This window comes from Gracilinanus agilis, chromosome 4 (assembly GCF_016433145.1).
Source record: "Gracilinanus agilis isolate LMUSP501 chromosome 4, AgileGrace, whole genome shotgun sequence".
In the NCBI taxonomy this organism is placed as follows: Eukaryota; Metazoa; Chordata; class Mammalia; order Didelphimorphia; family Didelphidae; genus Gracilinanus; species Gracilinanus agilis.
The window spans coordinates 83,500,395-83,512,487 of NC_058133.1; the positions used below are offsets into that span (position 1 = coordinate 83,500,395).

General features: G+C 33.7%; 1 protein-coding gene across 1 annotated transcript in view; it reads left to right on the plus strand.

The window, feature by feature from the left end:
- PLA2G4A (phospholipase A2 group IVA) overlaps positions 1 to 12,093 on the plus strand; it is a 116,503-nt gene that overhangs the window by 57,129 nt on the left and 47,281 nt on the right. The gene's annotated exons all lie outside the window — the stretch shown is intronic.

Below are 12,093 nucleotides of genomic sequence, written 5' to 3' on the forward strand. Positions count from 1 at the left end.
TCTATACACACATATATAAAAACCTGAGATACAGTGAAGCTGATAAGTGAACCGCAATATAGAGAAGGACCCTGGTCTTTCTTCCTTCCTTCCTTCCTTCTTTTCTTCTTTTCTTTCTTCCTTCCTTCCTTCCTTCCTTCCTTCCTTCCTTCCTTCCTTCCTTCCTTCCTTCGTTCCTTCGTTCCTTCGTTCCTTCGTTCCTTCCTTTCTTCCTTCCTTCCTTCTTTCCAAAACTCTTACCTTCTGGCTTAGAATTGATACTATGTAACGGTTCCAAGGAGAAAAGTGGTTAGAGCTGGGCAATCAAGTTTAAATGACTTGCCTAGGATTTTACAGTTAGGAACTGTTTAAGGCCAAATTTGAATCCAGGACCTCCAGTCTAATTGCCCTGAAATCATGTTTTCTTGGATCTATCCACTTCACCATTCTTCCTTGAGATAATTAACCAGTCAACTGACATTGATTTACACTAGAAATACAATAACAGAAATGAAGTAGTGCTTTCAAGGAGTTTATATTCTAAAAGGAGAAACATGTGGACGTGTATCTACATATATGTACATACATGCATACATAAATATAAGGTAATTTAGTAGGGGATGGCACTAGCCACTGACAGGAATCAGGAAAGGCTTCTTATAGAAGGTAGTGCTTGAGCTAAGCTTTGAGGGAAATCATGATTCCAGGAGTTCATAACTTTTTCATATGTAACTTGGTTGTGCATAGCTATTTGCATGTATTCTCCTCCATTAACTTGATAGCTCTTTAAGAGCAAGGACTGATTTTTACCTTTATCTGTATCTCCTACACATAGCATAGTGTCTAGCAATTAGTAGGTACTGAATAAATGCTTATTATCTGAATAACTTTCTAACTGAACTTTTGTTTTTAAAAAGTACTCTGGTGTGACCCTGGCCAAGTCACTTAACCCCAGTTGCCTAACTCTTACCACTCTTCTGCCTTGGAACTGATCCTTAGAATCAATTCTGAGACAGAAAATATGAGTTAAAAAAAATTAAAGATCCTTACTTAACTCCTTTTTGGGGACTCTAATACTTAGGGAAGTAATATCCAGTTTTTTTTCATAATAGAAAAATTAACAGAGATTATCTTAAAGCTCTCAGTAGTAGAAGTAGTTTGTCAGCAATATAATACAAAATTTCATCAACATCATTATTATCAATAACAACAATAATAACTTTTCTTTTGTTAAGGGAGAAACCAGGGAAAGGTGCCTTAAACAGTAAATATGGGTCCTATTGCACTTTCAAATATTCCAAGTTAATTTTTCTTCACTGAGATAAGTTGTACTTCACTATAGAGTGTACTTTATTGTCAAGGTAATATCTTTTTTCTTTTTAATTGCGTTGTGCTTCTCGGCACTTTCTCCTGGGTGAGCTCATTTAATTTCATAACTTCAGCAGTTACTCTAACACTGATGACTCCCAATTGATCTCTTTACTATGACCTTTCACCTAATGTTCAGTCACTTAACTCCCACCTGCCAGTCTGAATATTTTTGAAAAGACATATTGTTCTTCGTTTGACTTTTCCAGAACTGATCTCATGTCTCATTTCTCCACTCATTCTTTTTCATAGTGATTATCAATTTGCTATTTTTCTTGTTACTTAGACTTGTAGTCTAATTTTTCTTGTCCCACCCTGCCTAATCATGTAACTCTAATGCTTTGAATTCCTCTTTGTTACCTCCCCCTAACAAACTTAGGTATTTCTTGGTGTAAGATGTAAACACAGCCAGTCCTCCATAGGTGCTGATGATGGTATGAATCAGTGAAATGGATAAGCTAAAATTGTAAATATCTAATAACATCCTTTGAAACTTATTATATAATTTCATTTTTCTGTTCATCCATCTTCCTAGCCTAGCATTAGACTAATATGAATTTATTTTAATTTCTTAAGAAAACTCTAAATTACTTTGGGGGAACTGGCACATAAGACTACTTGGTCAAAAGCAAAAGAAGCTGTGAAATTTTAAATTGGCAGCAAATGGCATCCAAATACTTTGATGGATCTATGACTTCATTTGTATGGGCATTCCTTTGAAAGATGTAGTCTATTTATGCATGTATATCCTCTGTGTCCCTTGTCCATGGTTTCCCATAAATTCATTAGGAGAAATATACCAACCAAACAACTTGGAGAATTTCCTAATTTTCTTTTGACCTAGTGAAGATTCAGGAAACCCACTGGTCATTCTCATCATGACTAAACCATATAAAATTTCAATTGTTGATTTCTTTTATAGAATCCTTTATGCCATTTTCCCTCTGTAATACCTCATTTGTAATTTGTTAGAATCTGATACCTCCCACTGTATGCCTTCCCATGAACATTTCTTTGGAAATTATAACATTTCATGACTTCTAGATTTATAATACCACTAGAAAAATATTCATATTAAGTAAATGGGCCTTCCAGGGAAAAGTTTGAGGTAATAAAAAGAACCTAGTAGTTTTCCAAAGTTGGTCCATCTTCTGTTCAATTAGGCAATCAATTTAGTATCCTTTTACAGTATCTGTTTTACATGTGAATATATATGTATGCAATATACACATTTATAGAATGTGTTTATACAAAAGCATATATTTCCATTGACTGTATATGCATGTATGTGTGTAGTAGTCAATAACAATACCAAACAATATCAATAACAATATCAGCAACTCATTTATTACAATATTCATTCTCACCTTTGGTTCTAAATCAAATGAAGAAAATGTTTTCAAATTTCTTCATAAATTATTAAAATTGTAGCATCTCTTCATTAATTATCTTTGAGCCCCCACTTTAATTTTTTAAATATCAAATCCAATTGGAAAACATTTTCTCTATAAATTGTTATCACTTCTCTTTACACACACACAATGCTATATCTACATATTATGTATCTATCCAAATTACCCTTAATTTAAATAAAACCAGGTTACTTGTAAGAAATAATGAAAATATGAGGCCTCATACTGAGCTGAAGAACCAATTTTAATTGTGGCAATTAAATCTGGAGGTCACACCATGTCCAGCCTGTGGAAAAGACTTCATTTAGATGTACAAAGTTCTGTTTTTATAGACTTTTGATAGTCAATTAAATTAACATAAGTGATTAATAAAAACAAATGTACAAATATTTTATTAAAGTTTGGAAATATTTGGTGAGGTAGTTAATAAATTCCAATCAAGATTGAAGACAGGTAGCTCCCACTTGCTCTTTTCTTTCTGGTGATTTAGCATCAATTAACACTTATTGTTTGGATCTTAGAAGGATTTACACAGATCTGGACCTCTGTTAAACATTTCAGTGTCTAGAATGTATGGTTCAAGGTACTTCATAAGCACAATTCATCATTGCAATTTGAAAGTAACAATAACAGAAAATATGGAAATGAGTCTTTTCAGGATACAATTTTCAGTCATCTCTAATTGATACCACAAATAATAGACTGACATAATCAGACTTAACTTATTATTCTGACTCTTAAAGGTGCCCTACAGGCCATAAACACTGAGGGACCTACAGTGAATATAAAGCCTTCATGCAAATACCATCTTGTCTTTGTAATACATTCCTAATATCTTGTACTGACTCAAGGACTGTTTCTGTTATCCTTAACAAGAATCAGGATTTAGTCAGGTTATGCACTTAACACTCCAAAGTTGATAACAAGAACTCTTAATTTTATTGGTAGCTATATTTCTAATACCCCACACTGTATGTCTTTTCTACTACTATGGTTAATATTTACATTATTATGATTGATATCTTATACACAGTTTACTAACTGAGCCTAACACTTTCCAAAATCATAGTTATAGTTAATACTCAAAGAATGATATGTGATTCCTTGTTTTATAATCACTGACAACATTGCAAATAAAAAATACTTAATCATTTTCATTGTTTTAGCTTTGAGCAGGATCAAAGTCTGAATCACCTCTAACCATTATTGCCATAGACTTTTCAATTTTGGAAACACATTCTCATATTTTAGGTCTCAAGGATAGCAGCAAAAATCTTTAAACAAATTTCATTGAAATATTACTTCCAGAATGAGTTAATTTACTCACTTAATAAAGTTTTCTTAATCTTTTCTCTCCATACCTCATTTAATATTTCTCTAGCCATTATTGTTAACATTTTTTGCAAAAAAAAATAGTTAAGTAGCCAGTCTTCTCACGAACTTCTAAAAGATTCTATTTCCTACTAAAAAAATGCCATGTTCTCCATAGTCTTTGTGGAAGAGGCTTTTGAAGATGGTGTTACACATACACACACACAATTCTATATAAAGTTATATGTGTGTGTGTATATATATATATATATACATATATATATATTAACAAATATAGACATGGACAATTCATGCATCTACATACATATGGGGCACATATGTATATGTCCATATATTATTGAATAATATCTGTGAGTTATGCATCCAACCACATATCAGAATTTGGACCTTAGGCATTCCTCATCCCCAGGGCTATAAATATTTTCTTTTTCCCTCCTAAGTTGTCCTGCACCAGAAATAGTTCTCACTTTAACCTTTTGTTTATGTCACTTTAAAATATGATTCATTGTATTATTTTAAAGTCATTTAGAAGGGAATATTGAGAGGGATAGGCTAGAAAGCTCCCTCTACTCTTCTATGTTGGCTCCAAGTTTAAATGATTCCTTTTTTGCCTAAGAAAAACAATAATAGATGGTTGCATATTAGGTCTCTTCTTATTCCTTAAATTCATAAATGGATATACAGCAATATTTAGCTTTATACAGTGACTGACAGCATCATGTACAGATTTAGTTGATATGATTTTTATAGTTTGTTTCTTCTTTTTGATGATACTTGGACTACCATTATTAGCCACCTTTGCATTATGTACATTAATATAATAACAGTAATAAGAACAGAACCAGATTTTCTTCAGCTAAGTCTTCTTAATTCTTAAATTTCTGCCACCATAGTAGAATCATCTGCATATATGAGATTATTAATATTTCCCCCAGCAACTTTGCCTGGCATTTCACATAAGGTATTCTGCTTATAAGTTAAATAAATCTGGTGATAATGTGCTGCCTTTTATTCTCCTTCCTAGTATTAATCAGTTGTTCCATGTTTGGTTCTAATGGTTGCTTCTTTACTCATATACATATTCTTCATAAGGCAAGTAAGACCAATCCAGTATTCTCATCTCTTTGTAGACTCCCCACATTTTATTGTGATCTACACAGTTAAAGGTTTTAGTAGAGTTAATGAAGCAGAAATAGACTCCCCCCACCGAATTTCCCTTTTTTCCACTTAATACAACAAATGTTGACTATTTGGTCTGTTCCTCTGCCTCTTTGAAAATGTTCCTACTTTTGAAAACCAGCCTGTAATTCTTGGTTCACATATTCTTGAAGGCTCTCTTGAAGAATCTTAAGCATAATCTTGCTGGCCTGTGTAGAATGAGCACAACTGTTTGTTAATTTGAACATTCTTTGGCATTGTCATTTAGGGTTGGGATGTATTATGATCTCTTCTAATCCATTGGTCATTACTGAGTTTTCCAAATTTGCTGGTATATTGAGTGACGTACTTTAACAACATCATCTTTTATGGTTTTAAACAGCTTAGTTGGAATTCCATCAATTCCAATAGTCTTAATATTAGCAATGTTTCCTGAGGCCCACTTGATTTTCTTCTCCAGGATATATGACTTTACATCAATAACCATACCATTGTGATTATCAGTTGTGTTAAGATCTTTCTTTTATGAATTTCTACATATACTTGCTACCTGTTCTTAATCTCTTCTACCTTGGTTAAGCCTCTAAGATTTTTGTCTTTTAACATATTCATTTTTGCTTGAAAATTTACCTTCATATCTCTAATTTTCTTGAAGAGATGTCTTGTATTTCCCATTGTATTGTTTTCTTACTTAATTTTTGTGTTACTCTTTAAAAAAACACCTTCAGTCTTAGAATCAATACTGTGTGTTGGTTACAAGAAGAGCAAAAAGGGCTAAGCAATGAGGATTAAGGAACTTGCCAGGATTATACAGCTAGGAGGGGTCTGAGGTCACATTTGAACCAAGGACCTCCCATCTCTAGGCTTAGCTTTCAATCCACTGAGCCGCCTAGTTTCCCTCTGCAATTTTCATGGAAGAAAACCATTTTATGTTTCCTGGCTATTCCCTAGAATCTTCCATTGTTAGCTTTTTCCCTGTCTCTTTTCCTTTTTTCTTTCCTTCTTTTCTTAGCTATCTATAAAGCCTCATCAGAAAGTCATTTTGCTTTTTTGCTTTACTTTTTCTTTGGGTTTTTGTTGTTGCTGCCTCTTCTACCATATTGTGAGTTTTGTTCATAATTCTTCAGAGGTACTATCTACCAAAACTAACCCTTTAAATCTTTTCAACACTTCTGCTATATTTTCCTAAGGAAAGATACTTAGATCATACCTATGCAATGTGATGATTTTTTTCTACTTTGTCTTTGTTTTGCAATTATCCCATGATGGGCTAATTGCAAAGCAAAGTATATAATTGATTTGATTTAAATATTGTTACCTTTGGGGTTGTTGAAGAATAGAGTTTCTGATGACCAGCAAATTATCTTGAAAATACTCCATTTGGCTCTGTCCTTCATTTTGGACTCTAATGTGAAACTTGCTTGTTATTCTAATTACCTTTTTATTTCCTACTTTTGCATTCCAATCTTGTCTGATGAATGTGACATGTCCCCCCACTCCTATTATTTCTAGAAGATGTTGTAGGACTTCCTGAAATTGAGCAACTTTGACCTCTTTGACGTTACTGGTTTGTAGATAGACTTGTATTACTGTGATGTTGAATGGTTTGCCTTGGATTCAAAAATACATTTTGTCATTTTTGAGATTTCACTCCAGTACTTCTTTCTTGACTTTGAGTAGTTTAATGATCAACTCATTTAAATTCACCCATTCCAAAACATTTAAGTTCATTGACATCCAAAATGTCCATGTTTAATACTGCCATCTCCTGATTGACCACATCTAATGTATGGCAGATTAGATTTACTGAAGCATAGAGAGTAAGAAAGACTATTCAGCCGTGATTGATGAACTACACCATTATCAAGCCAAAATGACTGTTACTTTTACTATAAATAATACAAAATCAGACTGCATAAACTGCCCCAGTAATGACAAAGTTCTTTGGAGTTACAAAAAGCATCTTCCCATGTAGGGATGTACACAGTTAACCTTACTGAGTGTCTTTTGATTTCACTTTCCTGTTTACCTTTTTATGATTCTCTTAAGACTTGTATTTGAAAGTCAGATTTTCTATTTGGCTCTGATCTTTTCATCAAAAACATTAGAAAGACCTCTATTTCATTGAATACCTATTTTATCCCCTGAAGAATTATATGCTCAGTTTTCCTGGGTAGGTGAATTTTGTTGAAATCCTAGTTCCTTTGTCCTTTGGAATATCATATTCCAGGCCCTTCAATACTTTAATGTAGAATATGCTAAATCTTCTGTTATCTCAACTGTGCCTCTGTGATATCTGAATTATTTCTTTTAGTCTGCTTGCAATATTTTCTCCTTGACCTGGGAGTTTTGGAATTTGAGTATAATAATCCTGGGAATTATTCTTTTGATTTCTCTTTCTGGAGATGGTCAACAGATTCTTTCACTTTCTATTTCATCCTCTGGTTCTAGAATATCAGGGAAATTTCTCCTCATAATTTCTTGAAAGATGATGTCAAAGCTCTGTTCTTTGGATTATAACTTTCAGATAGTCCAATAATTCTTGGATTCTCTCTCCTGTATTTGCATTCCATGTCGTTTGTTTTCCCCATGATGTATTTCACATTTCCTTCAATTTTTTCATTCTTTTGACTTTGTTTAATTGTTTCTTAATGTCTTATGGAGTAATTAGCTTCCACATGCCCAGTTTAAGGCATGATTTTCTTTTTTAACTATAAAGATATTTTTACCAATTATTATGTAATAACAAATGGGAAATGCAAGTTTTCAGGGTATGAGAGTCCCATTCTTATTATTGCCCCTTACTGACCACTGTCAGCCTATATCAATAGTATTCCATCACCATTCTATATCACAATTTGTTCATTATCTAATTTGTGGACATCTCTTGAATTTCTAATTCTTTGCCACCACAAAAAGAGCTGCTATAAATATTTTTGTATAAGTAGGCCCTTCTCCCAAACCCTTTTTTAAAAAAATCTCTTTGGGATACAGACCAGTAGTGGTATTACTGGATTAAAGGGTATGCATTGTTTTATAGCTCTTTGGGCATAATTCTTAATTGCCCTCCAGAATGGTTGGATCAGTTCACAACTCATCAGCATTGCATTAAAAATCATGATTTTCTCGAATGTGCTTTTGTACCTCCTTTTACATTTGGCCAATTCTACTTTGTAAAAAGTCCTTTTTGTCTTTTAAGAAAATTTCCCCTTCAATGCATTTTTGTATATATTTTCCCATTTGGCCAATTCTATTCTGCTTTTTAAAAAATTCTTCCCTTTATTAAATTTTTGTTCCTCTTTTACCAACTGGCCTATTTTGTATTTTTTAAGAAATTAATTCCTCTATTATTTTTTGTGCCTCCTTTACCATGCTGTTGTATTTTTCATGATATTCCTGCATTAATCTATTTTTTCTCCAATCTTTTTCTTATTTTGAGCTCTTCCATTAATTCTTTTTGGACTTTAGATCGATGCAACAGTATTGACTTTGTTGTCTTCTTCTGAGTTTAAATCTTGAGTTTATTTTTTTGTATTATTTGCTCATTTTCCTGCCCTTTTCTTTTAATTAAAAAATTGTTAAAATTGGGAGTACTCTCCCAAGCTTCAAGTTCTTTATGCAGCTGCCCTAAGAACTGGCTCTGGGGAGCTCTCTGCCTTCATTTCTTCCAAGTTGGTATGATGGAAGGAGAGGTGTGTTTAATGCTCTTCCAGCCTGTGTTTTGGTCTAAACAAGCACTTTTCTACCTTGGAACTGTGACCAGGGTCCTCTGCTCCCTTGTTGCTAGCTACAAGTGTTGGTGTTTGTTAATGCTCTTCCTCAATCTGAGATTGCACCTCTTAACTGTGACCTGCTTCTGTGTATGGGCAATGTGAGAAGAATCTTGCTCCCAGACCCAGCAAAGGGACCCTTATAATCTCCTCAGCAGTTGCTTTCCAATCCTTCTTACCATCTTTGACTGAGAATTCTGGAGCCTATTACTCTAGGGGGGGCATCCCCATGCACTAGATCCCTCATACTTCTAAATTGTTTTGGGGTGAAAAATTACTTCACCTTGTCTTTTTGTGGGTTATGTTGCTCGGGAATTTGTTTTGAGGCATGTCATACCTTTTTGGAGGGTAATTTGGTAGAGATTAGATGAATTTGTCTACCTTCTTTGCTAGGTTGGCTCACCCCCCCCACCCCCAACTTCAATATTTTCTTCTGGTTCTGAGAGGATATTGTTCAGTTTGGAGTATCATTGACAAATAACTTAGTGTCCAGATTCAGATGACCAAGATGTGAGCAAGTAGGTAGCAGTGTTGATAGAACATGAGACTCGAAGTTGGGGAAAACCTGAGTGCAAATCCAACTGTAGACACTAAGTATGATGGTGGGCAAGTCATTTAATCTCTCAGTCTTAGTTTGTTCAGCTATAAAGTGGAGAAAATTAAAGCATCTATTTCTCAGGATTTTTGTGAGGATTAAATAAGTTAATAATTAGAGTTTTGAACACTGGAAAGCTAAATGCTAATTGAAATGATGATGATGATTTTGTTAATGACTGTAGGCTATGCCACGTGAACATCATTTGAAGGTTTGGAATTATTTATTTTGGAGAGGAAGAGACTTAGATCCTCTTGAGGCCATCATAATCTCTTTGCCTATGTCCATCACAAATGACAGCTCTCTTCAAGTATTTGAAGGGCTGTTTTGTGAAAGCCCAGTAGGTGCTTTCTGGTGATAATTGATTCTCCCTCATTGGAAGTCTTCAAGTAGACACAAGATGACTATTTACTGGAGTAATTATAAAGCTGATTATTGGGAAAGTAAAGGTTTATATTAGATTACCTCTCAGTTTCCTCCTGATACTAAATTTTGTAGTTGATTTTTTTCAGCACCTCTCTGGGGTATTAGTGTGGCTCCAAAATATGTCCCTTTGGTTTTGGAATGTCCGTATTCCCCTTTGTATAGAAGGTTGAATAGATTTGCCAGGTACTAAAATTTACCAAAAAAAACCACCCCAGAATATTTTTTTTGCTTTACAAGCAGGTAAGTTGACCATGTTTATTTTATTTATTTGAATATTTTATTAAAATGAAAACAACGTTCTATGGATAGCATATAAAATTTCTCATGGGAAATTATTTGAATGGCTCTTTTGATTACTTATCTAAAATGTGAGAGTATTTGGAAATATTTTTGGTATTATGGAGAAAACTTTGGATCAAAGTTTGAACTGGGAATTTTTATTAGTAAGAGAATGCAGAAGAAACTAGGTTAAGGAAAAATAGCATGAAATGCTCCTTTTACTGTGGCTGGGGTTAAAAATGCTGCTATTTAATAAAACAGAACCAAATCAATGTACAAACAACAAACAAGCCAAGAAAATGCTTTTGGTCTTTTTTGCCCTTTCTACCCCTTATCTGTAAATGGCTCTGACAAACTTAGAGAAGATTTTTAAGCCAATAGTCAAAGGGTCAAAATCAGAGAGCAAAGCAAAAATTAATACAACCTGCAATTCTTTGCTGAACTGGAAGAGTATTCCTGATGAGAGTTTGAGGTCTGACTTCTAATCACCTCATCTCTAGCTTATCTATTTGAGGAGGAAATGAGTACTGAAAAGAGCTTGGTAGTCAGGTCATCATGAATCTCATCTCTTTCCTGGCATAATCACAATGTGCCCCAAAGGGAATCAAAAGAAAAGACTAGTGACTAAAGGTTCTTGCTGAAATCATTTCCTGATCTTCATATCATTGCTTTCCCAAAGAGCTGTGGTTACTACTTAAATGTTATGCCTTTGGGCAAATCTTATAAATGCTCTGAGCCTTATCTTACTTATTCATATTTATAAAATGAGGACCTGGAATATAGGAGCCTAAAAGCTTTTAAAAAATAAGTATTTATTCAACTATAGAATTTCTCCAATTCTGTGAACTTCAAGCTGTCTTAGCAAAATCACTATGGAAAGCCAAGTTTTACATTGAGTCCTATAGTCTTGGGGTATGTGGTTTTCTTGCTGAAGAGTAGCTAGTATTAAATAGCACAGATCCACAGGGTCTTATGGTTAGTGTTTGGATTTGTAAAATATTGAATCCTTTAGATTTAGACTCAAAGTAATGTGGTGCTTTGAAAATGACATTACACTAGAAATCGATTACTCAGATTATATTTCTGGCCTTTGTACATATGGGTCAAAGGACTTTAGGCAATTCACAACTTGTCTGAGCTTCAGGTTTATTGTCTCTAAAAAAGGGGGATAATGGTCTTATAAGCTTTATAGTCATAGTCATCAGACGAGATAAGCAATACAAATGTGCATTGAAAATGAAAAAGCATCATATAATCCTTATATTTAGAATAGCTAGAAATTAGTAAGAAAGCTGTTCCAAAGGTGCAGCTAAGAAGCTGTGAGTGCTTACATTAAGTTAGTGGAGGTGGCAGTGACAATAGAACAGAAGGAATGGATGCAGCAAATAATTCAGGGTCAAATCACCAGAACTTGGCAGCCGATTGGATATAGGTATCAAGGATGATATCAGTGATTAAAACCTGAGTAATTAATGGGTGGTGCCACCAACTGAAAAAAGGAAATATTGTTCAATATTTAAATTAATTATTTGATTAAAATGAGAAATATGGTACTCTTTTGTTTTTAAGACTTTCTGATAGGAATTTTTTTCCTCTAATGTTAAACTAATTGCTTTTCTTTTGAATGATTTTATTTTGGTAATGGTACAAGGTTGTCAAAGAGCTAAGATTCTGTTCTTTGACAGGACAGGAATGTATAGAATTTAAAAAACAAAAGTTGAGCAGGAGACACCAAGAACAATTCTTCTTTTTTTTTAATTTTTATTTTGAATAT